The following is a 16279-nucleotide window of genomic DNA, read 5'->3' on the forward strand; positions in this document are numbered from 1 at the left end:
TCCAACAGCTAAACATTTAGTTGCTTGTAAGTTCTGCGATCCGTAACTTGAGTTTGCATGATGCGATCTCTCCACCGATAACACCGGGATGCTGTAAAAAGCGTATGCATCAGAACAAGACCAAACATAACTTGCTTATCATGTATAATACCTTAGTTATCAAAAACCTTTATTTCTCAGCATTTAAACTAACTTAACCAACTTGAATCATACATTTGATGCTTATTGAACCTTATGAGTGAATATGAAATGTGTGGGTGATCAGGGTTTGGTATAAGGACGCTAGTTAACTTGGGACAGATGCGTGCGCATAAAACTACTTTTTCAGCGGTTACATACAAAGTCCTATGCATTCGCTAATATGCGACTAGTTAATAGCGCTCTTGTGAGTATCATTGTGTGTAAGAGAAATGATGAAAGAAGCGATCGCATAGTGCTATTATAAATATCGCCACATGTACTATATTATGAGTTCACCTAAAATGGCGCTTAGGCGGCCATTCGCAAAATGGCGTCTTGCGATCGCATTTCAAAAATGGAGTCTTGCGGCCATTCGCAAGATGGTGTCGCTGCGATTAAATTTTAAACTGAACTTGTCTCAGCCAATTATTCAGCTTCGACAGTCCACCCTTTGATAGCAAACAACATGCTATCACAATCTGCTATATACATTTATTTTAGGCTTACATTTACATATTATTTAGTGTTATTCTGGGATGGCACAAGGTGGTTCTTAATCCATCAATAATGTGTCTCTGGATGGGCACATAAAACTACTATTATACGCACACCGCGGATCTTGGGAGATCATGTGACAGGTGTGGGAATGCACCAGTCTTATAACAGCAGTCTTGAAGGGGAATTTGAGACTTTACATTGTCTGAGGTGTTCTATAAATAACATTTCAATAATATCTTCTATGCATGTCTAAATATAATACATTAAATGATGGTACTTCCTAGCTCAGGGTTGTGATGCAGTTCTGTATCTACCTCGGTATACATATTATCATTTCTGACCACCATCATAGTTTAATTCTTTCGTTTTACTCTATTTTATACATTTTCCACACTTCCACACAATAGGAACACACCGGACGCATATGCCAACTACTATGATGACAATCAGTATAAGGATCAAGAATTTGCCTATGCTGGTGATCACTTCCTGGACCCATTCCCCTAGACCCGAAAACCATTTCACTGGGTTCAGCCATGACACCCATCCTTCTATCTTTTCCCCTGCTTCAGCCACTGATGCGTTATGGTTCTTACGAAATTCCCACTTTAGCTGCAGAATCTCATCCATCTTCTGGTCTATCACCTCCTTAGGGTCGCTGGTATCATTGGTGACATAAGTGCAACATTTTACTCCAAATTGGGTAGCTAACATTACGCAATACCCTCCAGTAACAGCAGTTAAATAATTCAACACTAGCCTGTGTTGCACTAGTTCTTTCTTGTACGCTTGCAATTCTCTTCCTGTGTACCTGAATGTGTCATCGTACATCTCGGTGATATTATCTATTATTTTCGCAAGTTCATGAATATATCTAAAATTTAATGTACCCCTAGCAATCCTGGTGGGATCCAGGGCGACTAAAACTTGGAAGCCAGTTGTCTCACTGATTAACTGAGCGGCTTTATGCATATCACCAGGTGTCATATTTCTCTTGTTTCTGTGTTCATATTGTGTGTGAAGATATGGTGACGGTGTGTTTTTATGTATTCCCAACATTTCAACATGTGTGAGGGTCATAACTTCTGGAAGTATTTTTTTCAAATAACATAACAATTACAATACTAAAATTGGTCAGAAACTCCCCTGATTGGCATTGCACTCCTCCTGACTCCACTCCATCAACTCCGCCATCCGTCCATGAGTACCGTGACTATCATTCCCCTGTGGTGAGTGCTATCTTTAATATCTTCTATCCCAGTGTACTGGGTGATAGCCTGCAGAGCCCAGTCGCAATAATCTTCTGCAGTTTCACTCTCCTTTTGTTTGATTGTGAAGATTTTGTTCCAGTTAACTACTACTGGAAAATATATATACCCAATTGAGTTACAATGTGGGAAATGTTACCTTGGTTTACTTGGTCTGTTAAGGAAATGTCACCATCCAATACACAATCCGTGATAAATTTTGTCACGTCGGTATTGCGTGGTAGACAGGGCCTTAACATTACACGCCAATCTTTATTAGTGGGCTCATGAGAACTACCCAAATTTCTCAAAAATCTTTGACATTTGGCCAGTTCCTTTTTCGGATTGGGGAAATCATTTATGATGGAATTTAGTTCTGCTCTTGTCCATGGACAATGCATTACTACTTTCCTCGTGGGCACTACACCGTTTGCATTAGTGATGAGCTCCGAACAGGTGGAATCCGAGTCCACCCGAACGCAAGTTCGGGTGTTCCCGCCTGACTCGGATTCCACCTCGAGGCCGAACGTCACCCGTCCGGCGTCGGATTCTCGCGAGAGCCGGGTGACGTTCGGCCTCTATAAAAAGGCGCGGTGCCCGGCAGTCAGCGCCATTTCGCGTGTGACGCGTAGTTATGTAGTGCGCTGTCTGTGCTAGTGTTAGATAGATTAGAGTAGGCAGTGTTCTTGCCGCTCTGTGACTTTACTGGGCATAAGCCCTTTGTGTGTGCTCCGTGACTGGGCATAATAAGCCCACTGTGTGTATGTGTACTCATTGTATTATACAAGCTCCGTGACTGACAACTGACAGGGCATAGCCCACTGAGTGTATTATACAAGCTCCGTGACTGTGCATAGCCCACTGAGTGTATACAAGCTCCATGACAGGGCATAGCCCACTGAGTGTATTATACAAGCTCCGTGACAGGGCATAAGCCCACTGAGTGTATACAAGCTCCGTGACAGAGCATAAGCCCACTGTGTCTATTATACAAGCTCTGTGACAGGGCATAAGCCCACTGAGTATTATACAAGCTCCGTGACAGAGCATAGCCCACTGAGTGTATTATACAAGCTCCGTGAAAGGGCATAAGCCCACTGAGTGTATACAAGCTCCGTGACAGGGCATAGCCCACTGTGTCTATTATACAAGCTCCGTGACAGGGCATAAGTCCACTGAGTATTATACAAGCTCCGTGACAGGGCATAGCCCACTGTGTCTATTATACAAGCTTCGTGACAGGGCATAGCCCACTGTGTCTATTATACAAGCTCCGTGACAGGGCATAGCCCACTGAGTGTATTATACAAGCTCCGTGACAGGGCATAGCCCACTGAGTGTATTATACAAGCTCCGTGACAGGGCATAAACCCACTGAGTATTATACAAGCTCCGTGACAGGGCATAAGCTCACTGTGTCTATTATACAAGCTCCATGAAAGGGCATAGCCCACTGTGTGTATACAAGCTCCGTGACAGGGCATAGCCCACTGTGTCTATTATACAAGCTCCGTGACAGGGCATAAGCCCACTGAGTGTATTAAACAAGCTCCGTGAAAGGGCATAAGCCCACTGAGTGTACACAAGCACCGTGACAGGGCATAAGCCCACTGTGTCTATTATACAAGCTCCGTGACAGGGCATAAGCCCACTGTGTCTATTATACAAGCTCCGTGACAGGGCATAAGCCCACTGAGTGTATTATACAAGCTCCGTGACAGGGCATAAGCCCACTGTGTGTATTATACAAGCTCCGTGACAGGGCTTAGCCCACTGAGTGTATTATACAAGCTCTGTGACAGGGCATAAGCCCACAGTATTATACAAGCTCTGTGACAGGGAATAGCCCACTGTGTCTATTATACAAGCTCCGTGACAGAGCATAGCCCACTGTGTCTATTATACAAGCTCCGTGACAGGGCATAAGCCCACTGAGTATTATACAAGCTCCGTGACAGGGCATAGCCCACTGTGTCTATTATACAAGCTCCGTGACAGGGCATAGCCCACTGAGTGTATTATACAAGCTCCGTGACAGGGCATAAGCCCACTGAGTATTATACAAGCTCCATGAAAGGGCATAGCCCACTGTGTGTATACAAGCTCCGTGACTCCAGTTCATAGTGATAAAGTAATATGGATCACGAGAATGAACTGAGAGGAGAGCAGAAACAACATGTAAATGCTAGCATTGCAGCGGCTGGAAGTCCATCACTTTCATCTAAAGCTGATGCTCAAGGGCGTAGAGGCTTTAAAAACTTAGGGAACCTGAAATAAAAAAATGTAGATTTCACAGGGGTAAAGACAAAAAAAAAACCTCTAAAGACTACTACTATTGCAGAGAAACAGAAAATTGGCAACATACCATTCACCACACGTAGCGGCAAGGAAAGACTCAGGCTTTGCCCTTTATTTCTGAGTGGTGGTTCTGCATCTGTCAGTGAGGCATCTTGTGCCTCTTGTGATGATAAAAGACCTTTTCAATCAGACTATAGAAGTGTGAAAAAATTTAAAACCAATAAGGCAGTAGAACAAACTGTGTTTTTTGAAACACAAATGTCAGAAATCCCTGAGGAGAGTCTAAGTGGGTCCACGAGTGGCATTTCTATGTGTAAGCCTGACCTTTCAGAGAAGCCGCCCTCCACAGTTTCTTTTCCATCTGTAGTTGTGGGGATGAGCAGTATTGCCGAGGACATAGAAATTGAGGATGCCACCGTGTAATTGCAAGAGAATGAGAGGAATATATGTGCAGCTGACGCTGGCACTAATGAGGATGTTGAGGATGAGGATATCATTTGTATAAGTCAGGCACCAGTGGAAGCAGCTCTTGGTCAAGATAAGAAGGCCATTGCCATGCCTGGGCATAGAACCAACAAATCCACATCTTTTGTGTGGAATTACTTTTACCCAAACCCTGACAACGTTTGTCAAGCCATTTGTAGCCTCTGTGAGACCACAGTTAGTAGAGGTAGGGACGTTAAGCATCTAGGAACCTCTACGCTATTACGTCATCTGCAGCGAGCTCATGACAGGTGTTTGATAACAGAAACTACTGCAAAAAAAATAACAAGCAGTCCAGCATTAGCTAGATGCCTTCTCTCTACTAAATCCCAGCACCTGCAATCTCCGCTGACAACACCTTCCTCCTCAATATCCTCAGGAATGATCAGTGGTAGTACAACATCCAATTTGTTAGTGCTAAGTCACGGTGACTCCTCCAATTTCCAGGACACCTCAGAAGAAACTGAATCTTTGAGCGCTAGGCCTGCTGCTGCTGCTGCTGCTGCTGCTGCTGCTGCTGCTGGTGGATCTTCATCCCAGAAGTGGACCAAGAAGACTACTAGTAGTATACCAAAAAAACAATTGACTGTTAAAGAATCTCTTGCAAGGGGAAGCAAGTATGACAGCTCTCACCCTGTCGCACAGCGGATCACTGACGCCATGACAGCTGTGCTAATATTAGATCTGCGTCCAATATCCTCAATTAATGCAGTGCGATTTACACAGCTAATTGAGGTCATGTGTCCCTGGTACCAAATTCCATCTCGGTTTCATTTTACCCGAAAAGCCATTCCTCGGCTGTACCAGGACGTTAAACAGAACCTAATTATTGGTCTGCAATATGCTATTGTACCCACTGGCCACTTAACCACAGATATGTGGACAAGCGGTAGTGGACAAACTAAAGATTACATGACTGTGACGGCCCACTGGGTGGGTGAATCGCCTTCAGCAGCAGCAGAATCTAACAAACAACACCAGCTCATTCAGAGGCAGGCAACTCTGTGCATCACCGGATTCAATAAGAGGCATACCTCTGACAACCTCTTAGAAAAACTAAGAGATGTCATAGAAACATGGCTTACCCCACTTGGACTCTCCTCAGGATTTGTGATTTCTGACAATGCTACAAATATAGTGAAAGCATTACAGTTGGGTGAATTCCAACACATCCCCTGTTTTGCTCACACAATAAACTAGGTGGTGCAGGGTTTTTTAAAAAACAACAGGGGCTTGCAGGAGATGCTGTCTGTGGCCCGAAAAATTTCGGAACATTTTCGGCATTCAGCAACAGCGTGCAGGAGATTGCAGCACCTGCAAGAGCAGTTTAATTTGCCCTGCCATCAACTGAAGCAAGAAGTGGTAACGAGGTGGAACTCAACCCTGTATATGCTTCAGCGGATGGAGGAGCAGCAAAAAGCCATCCATAGCTATACGACAAGCCATGACATTACCCCAGCACAGTGTACTTTCTGTCTTGTGCAAGGTGCTCAAACCATTTGAAGTTGCCACTTGTGAAGTGAGTGCTGACACTGCTAGCTTGAGTAAGGTGATTTCCCTGATTTCGCTTTTGGAAAAGCAGCTGGAGAAATTGAAGGATGATATTAAACAAAGTGATTCCGCAAAGTATGCTGGACTGATAGATCAAGTCCTTTGTTCGCTTCGCCAGGATCCACGGGTGGCCAAGATCTTGAAATCTGATAATTATATTTTAGCAACCATTCTTGATCCTAGGTTCAATTCATATGCTGTGTCTTTCTTTACAACTGACCCAGATCTTAAAAGAACCAAAGCGCTCCTGGTGAGCAAGTTGGCAGCTGAAGTGACATATGGCACTACGATGATGTCTCCTCCTTCGGTTTCTCCAGCAGCAGCCAGAAAAAAATGCACCTTTTCCAAAAGACCCAGTGGTGATGCAGATAAGTCAAGTCAACATTTTGACATCTGGTCGGGTCTAAAAGATTTGCCCAACACCAGTGACCCCTCTACCGCAACTCCATCTAATACGATTACCATCCAAAGAATGGTGGAGGATTATTTTCAGGACACCGTACACCTAGACATGTCACAGAGTCCCTTTGCATTATTTAAGCTGCCCATCCTCCAGTGTGTACTCGGAGAGAGTTTTCAGTATAGCCGGGAACCTTGTGAGCGAACTACGAAGGAGGCTACTTCCACAAAATGTAGAAAAAATGATGTTCATTAAAATAAACTGGAAATTTCACGAGGAAAACCATTCCCACCAATCACGTCACAGTACAGATACTTCTGTAATGGTGGATTCCAGCGGGGATGAACTGATATTTTGTGAGGAATCGGATGATGTACACACTGATGAGGGTGAGGATGGCAATGATGGTGACATCATGCCACTGTAGACCTGTTGCCTTTAGTAGATTGGAAGATTTTTTTTGTGGGGGCCCAAACAAACCAAGCACTTCAGCCACAAAGTGGCAGTACCTGTCGCTGAAATGCTTCGTTTGTTAAAGTGTGCATGTCCTTTTTAAGATCCAACATAAAGGGTGGGTGGGAGGGCCCAAGGACAATTCCATCTAGCACTACCTTTCATTTCTGCCACTGCTGTGTGGCATAGTTTCATAGATGTGCTTTAAACTGTGGTGTCTGTGCCACTGCGCTGCTGCTCTGACGCTTGGTCACCAGTCAGCTCACTGCAACCTTTGGCCAATAATGGTGAAAACAATAAGCAGTGAGGTGGTCTAAATTGACTGTAGATGACTGGAAATTAATGTTATTGAGGTAAATAACACTCTAGGAAGAAAAAAAAGCCCAATTTATGTAATTTTAGCTTTTTTTGCCAATTTTGGCAAAAAATCCAAATCTAAATCCAAAGCCAGTCACTGCAGTTTGGCAAATCCAAATCCAAAGCCGGACGATGAATTAGAACCAAATCCAAATCCAAATCCGGCAAAAATGGTCCGGCGCACATCCCTAGTTTGCATCCGCATTTCCATTCGGAACAGTTATTGTCCGAATGGGATGCAGACCGGCAGCGTTGCTACCTCTGACCTGGTTACCTGGCTGGGGGTTTAATCTGCTGCTGCTATGTATGGTATAAACAACTTCCTCTATGGGTGCAGAGTGTGTTAACACTTCCCTTGCTGTTACCAATGGAGATGGCGGCACCACCCGTGATTGTAGTGATGCAGCATCTATCATTTGCACAGCATGGGAAATGGCAGACATTACAATAGGCTCATCATCCGCATCATGAACATTTTCTTTATAGTTGCTTAAGAGAGGGTACAAGTTGCTTGTTACATTTTTATGGGGTTTTTTTGTAACTGTACTTGCACCTCCATCCACATAAGGTGGGGCAGGTGAGCGTGAACTGCTGGCAATACTCTCCACGATGCTACCTTGCCGCACGTGCGCGCCAATTTGCGGCTCGCCTGTATTGCAACTCAGAGTCGCGGATGTATTTTCTGGCAATGCGCTCGCAACGCTGGTTTGCGTCGTTTGCACATTTTTACGCCAAGCATCCCCTTCATGCTGCCATAGTTTTAAACATTCAAAATACTTAATCTTTTTCTCTCGGGATCGCACCATACTGATGTGATCCTGGACATTGTCTAATAAATTTTTATCAAAACTACCAATTCTGGGAAACGGTCTAACACTCTTCCTCGTCATATTAAACCATAAATCACAATACCTTATTGCATAAGTACCGTACTCAGTATGCATAATACGACGGGCCGATTCAATCGGAGCCTTCATTAGCAGCACATCATTGCCTAACATCTCTACTGTTTGCGTGGCTCCCATTCTGAGACAACTCCTACGCTTTTCAATAAAAATTTAAACTGGTGAAAGACAATCAAGATACTTTCACTTACCTGTGGACCATTTAAGTCAGCGGCGCCCACACACCTGGATAAGATTTGAAACAGGCAACTTCCACACCCGGATAAGCTTTAGTAAGGTAACATCCAGACCTATGAGAGTTTATATGTCGGCCACTCTCACGCACCTCTATACAACAAAGACAACATGTACACCTGCTACTGTGTATAGAACGGTAAAGCTGCTTACCGAGCGACTAGGCTAACCCTTGCACCTAGCCCTTAAGGATCATACGATACCCTTAACTTTGTTCAACAAATATTCACTGTTATACACTTTTTTCCTGCGCAGAAAAATACACGTTTAACCCAGATATTGGTAATAGAAAAAAAAATGTAAACCTCAATGGCTTTGTTCAAACACGTGGCAGCACAACCGGAAGTACGTATACACTGTTGTGCGACCAGCCGCATACACATTAATGCGACTACCACACAACCGTATAATGACTTTTTAACTGCGTACGCAAAAGTGCGTCTTTTCTGTGCGCAAAACTGCGACTCAGCCGCATACTCAATACTACGGCACCCCTTTAAACGCTAGGTTCTATCAACAAAGGAAAATAAACTTTTTCCTTTCTTGTCCCTGGATTCTAGTCAGCTTCCTTTGCTCACACGAAAACGGATAGCGATTTTTCAGCACAAAGCGGTTGCAGGAAAACCCTGCATGTGGCACTCCACCCTTTGCCGAGACATCGATAGCCGTATGTGCCGTGTGAGTAGGTAAGTGACTTCACTGGATGAGCCCCCATCTGTTGATTTTAAAATGAACCTCTATATACCCCTGCCTGTACCTTCTAAAATCCTTCCTATAAACCTCTAAGGATGACGCTAATTTGCCTACGCAGTCATACAATGAATAGAGACCCCAGACTCAGAATATGTGGTTCCGAAGCACAAAGTGTTATTCAGGTAAAAGTACAGTCAGTTTCACGCAATCTATACATACACAATTTAGGCGTAAAAGGAAATAATACAGACCCAAGTACAGTATACATACGCTTGCGCCTCCGGACCCAGAGATAGACTTCAGACTAGAGACCCTCAGTACATACAACATTCAGCATGAACTAAGAAACCAGTATTCAGGCACATGTATTTATTCCCCTCAGACTAAAACAGGACAAAGGGAAAATTTCCTGCTGATGTCATTGGTTCCCAGAGGAGAAGCATATGTTACAGCACATTTAACAGGCTAGTTCAAATAGACTTTCCCTGCCTCTAACAGCAGGGGGATCTTTCTAATAACACCTCCTGTAACATTCCAACAGTTAAACATTTAGTTGCTTGTAAGTTCTGCGATCCGTAACTTGAGTTTGCATGATGCGATCTCTCCACCGATAACACCGGGATGCTGTAAAAAGAGTATGCATCAGAACAAGACCAAACATAACTTGCTTATCATGTATATCAAAAACCTTTATTTCTCATCAAAAACCTTTATTTCTCAGCATTTAAACTAACTTAACCAACTTGAATCATACATTTGATGCTTATTGAACCTTATGAGTGAATATGAAATGTGTGGGTGATCAGGGTTTGGTATAAGGACGCTAGTTAACTTGGGACAGATGCGTGCGCATAAAACTACTTTTTCAGCGGTTACATACAAAGTCCTATGCATTCGCTAATATGCGACTAGTTAATAGCGCTCTTGTGAGTATCATTGTGTGTATGAGAAATGATGAAAGAAGCGATCGCATAGTGCTATTATAAATATCGCCACATGTACTATATTGTGAGTTCACCTAAAATGGAGCTTAGGCGGCCATTCGCAAAATGGCGTCTTGCGATCGCATTTCTAAAATGGAGTCTTGCGGCCATTCGCAAGATGGTGTCGCTGCGATTACATTTTAAACTGAACTTGTCTCAGCCAATTATTCAGGCATTACCCTCTCCGGTGCCTAAACCTAACCTCCTCCCTAGTGACTATACCTAACCTCCCCATCCCCGCACACCCTAATCCTAACCCTCCCTCTCCGGGGCCTAACCCTAACCCCTCTAGCTAACGCTACACTACCACTGCACCTTTACTACACTTCTTACCTTTGGGATGCCGACGGACGAGATACTGGTGCCGGGATCCCAATCTGTCGGGAGTTCGGCGCCGGTATTAAGACCATCGGCATCCCAGCACGCCGGGATGCCAACTACACATATATATACACACACACACACATACACTGTACATAGATAGAAATCAGGAGGCATTCAAGTCTTTTTAAAATAAATTTAAAATGGTCCTTAATTAGGTTTCCAACATTTAGAGAGTCACCCTGTCATTAGGGACAAGCAATGCATACATATACTAACACATACATACATTCATGCATATGCACACATATACATACATACATATATATACTGTGTGTATGTGTATATATATATATATATTTACATACACACAAATATGTTCCGTATGTCGAAGCCGGATAATTGGCTGAGATAGGATCAGTTTAAAATTAAATCTGCACGACGCCATTTTTCAAATGGCAATGAGACGCCATTTTGCAACTGGCCGCCCAGCGCCATTTTAGTGAATCTCGCCCATTATAAGTACATACGGTGATGCTATTATTTAGTGTCGTGCGATTCCCACGCAATAGAAAGAGGTTAAAAGTCCTCACCATATAAATACAGACAGTCACTAAAACATATAAAATAATTAACCCTGCAAAACACGTACCATGGTGTACTCCACAAACACGTAGTCGCACAACCCTAACTAGCTTCTTTTCTCAATTCCCCAATACTTACACACTGCACACTTACATAAAAAGGTTCCCTAGCATTAAAGTGTAATATTCAAGGTTTATTCAGTATTATTAATGTTGTGAAATAAATGTAATTTGATATCTAAGGTTTAGTACATGGTAAGCAGACCGTGTTTGGTGTTGTACTGATCCACTGTGTCTTTGCAGATTTTCGGTACCATCGGTGAGAAGATTGCAACATGTGTCTGCAAACTATGGACTATAGAGAGTTAAATATTAAAATGTACTTTGTAATGTAGCCAGCTTAGATTTATTATGCAGCGGGAAACAGGACACAAAGAGCTGTTGGAGGCTGGTTTGTGTCCATACGAACTGACCTGTGAACTATACTGTAACAGAAGAACCAGGAAGAAGAACCAATGGAATCATGCCAAACTGTTCTATTGTATTGCCTATCTCTGCTAGAATATATGTGGGCTCTCTAAACTTGGATGCCAGTCTGACTGCTTTGCTGCTGACGGAGGTTTCTATTTTGATGCCGGTATCTGGGTCCAGAACGCGTGCGTATGTAACAACTGTACCTTGGGTCTGTATGATTTATTTGCGCTAATTGTATTTAGATCACAGCGTGTAACCATCTGTTTTTATATTGAATAATAACCTTTTGTGCTTTGGAACCACACTCAAAGTCTGAAAGCATTTATTTATTGTGCGACTCATTACGCTAAATAGCGACAATTTTAGAAGGTATAGGTAGGTAGGAACGATAAGTACATATACAATATATATATGTGTGTGTATATATGTATATATATATACATACATACGTGCCAGACATTACACACCGACCTGTGGGAAGGTACTTTGGTTGTGCATGCATGCTTTTTTTTTTCTTATGGCTGGTGGCAGCAGCTCAGCCTCTGCGCCCCACCCGCAGGGCTGACTTTTCTCATCATGTGTGTGCCCAGAACTCAGTTGCCGAGGGAGGCAGATTGGGGCACTGGGGGATGATCAAGCGACCAAAGTTTCTGGCGAACATACTGGTCTGGGATGCTTTAGCACTTCATGGGAGCGGGGCTTCGGATTGCATGCAGAGACTATTTGGCTGGCCGGACTCCCAGTCCTTTCCAAGCACAGGCTGCGGCTCCCATACCAGCCTTCACCAACGTGCTTCCGCCCTAGCGCGATGTCCCTACGACCTTGCAGCATGACATCACGTCGCAGCATACAAGGCATCCGACGGCCGCTGATATAGAATCGCAGTGCAGCTGTGTCACAGTGACATAGTCTGCCCGCGGTCAGCCTCTTCACTGCTGGCTAATGAATAAATCTGCATGGTCGCGGCCGCGGCACCCTTCACTATGTGGCGCCCTACGCGGCCGCGTACCATGCGTAATCATAGAACCAGCCCTGATCACACCTTATGATCAGAGACTCAGAACTATGGAGGCAAGAGACATTCTCAATGTCAAGTAATTCTGCTCTGACCCCTCTCAGCACAGAGCCCCTCTTTCCTCACATCACTGACACCCTCCCCTCTCAGCACAGACCCTCTCTTTCCTTACATCACTAACACCTCTCAGCACAGACCTCTCCTCACAGCACAGGGCCCTTCTTTCCTCACATCACTGACCCCTCTCAGCACAGCCCCCTCACAGCTCAGACCGCTTTCCCCTTAGCACCGGGTCCGGAACACCTAACCATTAAGACTCCCGCCGCCACTTTGGCCCCGCCCTCCGCTCTGCCCAGCGCCTGATGTCGGAAAGGTCCTTCCGGGGAAGGGAATCTAGTTGCTACTGTCCTCCCGCCGCCCGTCCAGCCAGTGCCAGTAGCAGCGCCGGGTATCCTGACAGTGTGATGGTAGTGCAGTGGTGGACGGGCCAGCTGGGCAGTGGCGGATCATCAAACTGAGCTAATGGGCAGTCCTGTGCACCCCTGGACCACCCCCCAGTTTTGCCTATGAAAGTCACTATTGTTTTTCAACCGTTGGTCTACAGAAGAACTTTTGTCCATATCTGATCCAGGAGAAGGAATGGTCATTTCAGCATTAACAATCTTATTTTTTCCTTAGATGTCCTGTAAGATGTATCTGGATCTGAAGAACATTCACTGTACTTCTCCTTCAGTCTATAAATGTTTGAAAAATGTTTATGAGAAGACATGGGTTCTTCATATACCATTATTGTTAAGGCTGTGTTTTCATCAGAACAATGTTTATGTTTTAGTGATTGTAAATTATTGATAAGCAGTAAGCACGGTATGTCATTTTAGAAGAACGTATATCTGCTATGTGTTTAGCAACATTAGGTAAACCAACGCGTTTCTCCTGCTTAACTTTTGTCAAGTCATCATAGGTAAATATTACACTTTGGAAAGAGGCTTTTTTTATTTTTAAATAGTGTTTATTTTTGGAATTTTCAATTTGCACCCACAATAACAAAGTATGCATGAAACATGTGCATTTTGAAAAAAGAAACAATACGATACATAGGTGCTCCCCGGAATACAGAATGTAATACTCCATAATAAATGAGAACAGAAATAAAGTAAACATTAAACAGAAGTTATGAGAGACCACATAAAAGCTTAATGTATAAAAATAAGCATATTTATGGGAGAGATTACACTAAACAACTTAACCCCCAATAAAATGAGGGCAAATAAATTCATGTACCCCAAGGTCATGGAGCATCCAGCCCAGGATTAAAGGGCCAACAAAGAGACTTTCAAATATAGCAAAAAAAAGTAAAAATAACCCAGTAAGATTAAAGATATAGGCAAATAACGTACAGAAAACAGGAGAATAAGAGTATGGATTAAACTCCAGAGATAATTGAGTACTAGTGAATGAAGAAAAGGCAAATACAGGAGATATCCGTACCACACAGACAGTGAAACATTAATAAAGCTTTAGTACTGGAAGGAGGCTTTTGAATACCTCTTTCTGTCTGTGTCGAGGATTAAACACCTGAGATCTTCCAGCTCGAGGTGTAAATTGAAAAAGTATAAAATGACCCTGTACAGGATTCAGAGCATCAAATAATATATATGATAAACCAACTGACTGATGTAATTAATAAACACAATGTCTGAATTACATAATGTGGTTGGTGGTGCTCCCCGGAATACAGAATGTAATACTCCATAATAAAGATTGTTTCATCAAGATCTTCCTGGTGTAGCAATTAGCATGTAGTCACTCATGTTTTGAAATCAATTATTAAAAAATAAAAAGTTTAAAAAGATCAAATTTATAAAAAAATGAAATCTTACCATAGTTATCTAAAAGTTACTAAATCATATACTTAAAAAATAAAAAGTTTAAAATTATCAAATTTATAAAAAATATGAAAACTTATGATAGTTATCTAAAAGTTACAAATTAATATACTTAAAATCCTAAGCATGTTGTCACTCATGTTTTGAAAATCAATCATTAAACAAACAGTTAAAATTATCCAATTTGTAAAAAAATGTAAACTTATAATAGTTATCTAAAAGTTACAAAATCATATACTTAAAATCCTAAGCATGTCGTCACCCATGTTTGAAAATCAATCATTTAAAAATAAAAAGTTAAAAATGATCCAATTTATAAAAGAATGAAATCTTATAATGGTTATCTAAAAGTTACTAAATCATATACTTAAAATCCTAAGCATATCATCACTCATGTTTGAAAATTAATTATTAAAAAATACAAAGTTAAAATGATCAAATTTCTAAAAAAAAATGAAAACTTGTGATAGTTATCTAAAATGTACCAAGTCATATAATTAAAATACTATATTATAATGTTCTACATATTGGTAGGAACTGCATCCGAATTGTGATTGCTGGGCAGCTTTACATCAGACGTTCTTCTTATATTGGGTGGCGCAGCAGAACTCTGCCAGGTAACCATCTGCAAAAAAAAAGATTGTTAAAGTTAATAGTAACAACATGCTTTACCTTTCAAATTTATTTGTATGTATTTTTTTTTTATATATATATCCACAAAGTAAATTCAGAGGCTACATTAGTATTAATATTGGTTCAGCACATAAATATGCTGCCTAAGTCAATGGTTCCTAGTGACTTGACTGGTTGCATTCGCAGTAATAATAGTCCAATCCACAAATGGTCTCCGTATAGTGGAGGTAATTTATACTAAACGCATTTCACAATGTGCCTTGCTTTTGCACCAATATACCTGGATGATCTGCCCGGCCACATCAGGGTGCACGCCACACCTCTGCTCTCTGGGGACACCTATTCAATCTAGATGTGCGACTAGGCAGGGCAGGATTAAGGGCCATATGGGCCTGGAGGTGAAAATGTTCAAAGGCCTATACTGAGAAGGGGAGGAGCTGTGATGAGGGCTGTGTGGGTGTGACCAAAGACAAATTATCATATACACCCTCTACACTATCAGCCCCAATGTCTCCCTAAATACATAAAAATTTAAAAAAATGCATAATTTTATGGCTGCCAGCTAGGCAGTTGGCCATCATCATACTGTCATGAAGATGAGCCTATTTTTATGTGAAGGCCTGGAGCTGCAGCTCCATCAGCCCCATTGTTAATCTGGACCTGCGGTTAGGTATATGGAGAGCCAGACAAAACTGACATGGCATACTATGTGAGAGAGAAAGTGTTACACTAGCCCAGCCTCCTACCCCTTTACAACCACTTCTTTTGATAAAATAAATATTTGTGTGTTTTTTGTTTTACCTAAATTAGCCTAATTCCTGTCATAAAATAATCATGACAGTGAGAATTTATGGAGACTGTTTTTATTGCATGTGGCAACTGTGCATGGTTTAAGTGTATTATAATATTGTTTGGAGTGCAAAGTGCAACAAGAAGACAGAAAACAGGACCTATTAAAAATACACGACAAAACCTGAAGAGAACCAGTTTTGAGCGACTTCAAAATTCAAGTCCCTTTGTGGGCCCATCACTCCATCTAACTACAATAATCTCACTCTACAAAAGAAAATGTAATGGCGGCACA

At 42.3% G+C, this 16279-nt stretch overlaps 1 pseudogene; it reads right to left on the reverse strand.

Annotated features, from left to right (window-relative positions):
- Positions 1–13185: 13185 nt before the first annotated feature.
- Positions 13186–16279, reverse strand: part of LOC148518282 (BRD4-interacting chromatin-remodeling complex-associated protein-like) — a 42117-nt pseudogene continuing 39023 nt past the window's right edge.

Source organism: Taudactylus pleione, unplaced genomic scaffold (assembly GCF_031769625.1).
Source record: "Taudactylus pleione unplaced genomic scaffold, aTauple2 ptg000201l, whole genome shotgun sequence".
Lineage (NCBI taxonomy): Eukaryota > Metazoa > Chordata > Amphibia > Anura > Myobatrachidae > Taudactylus > Taudactylus pleione.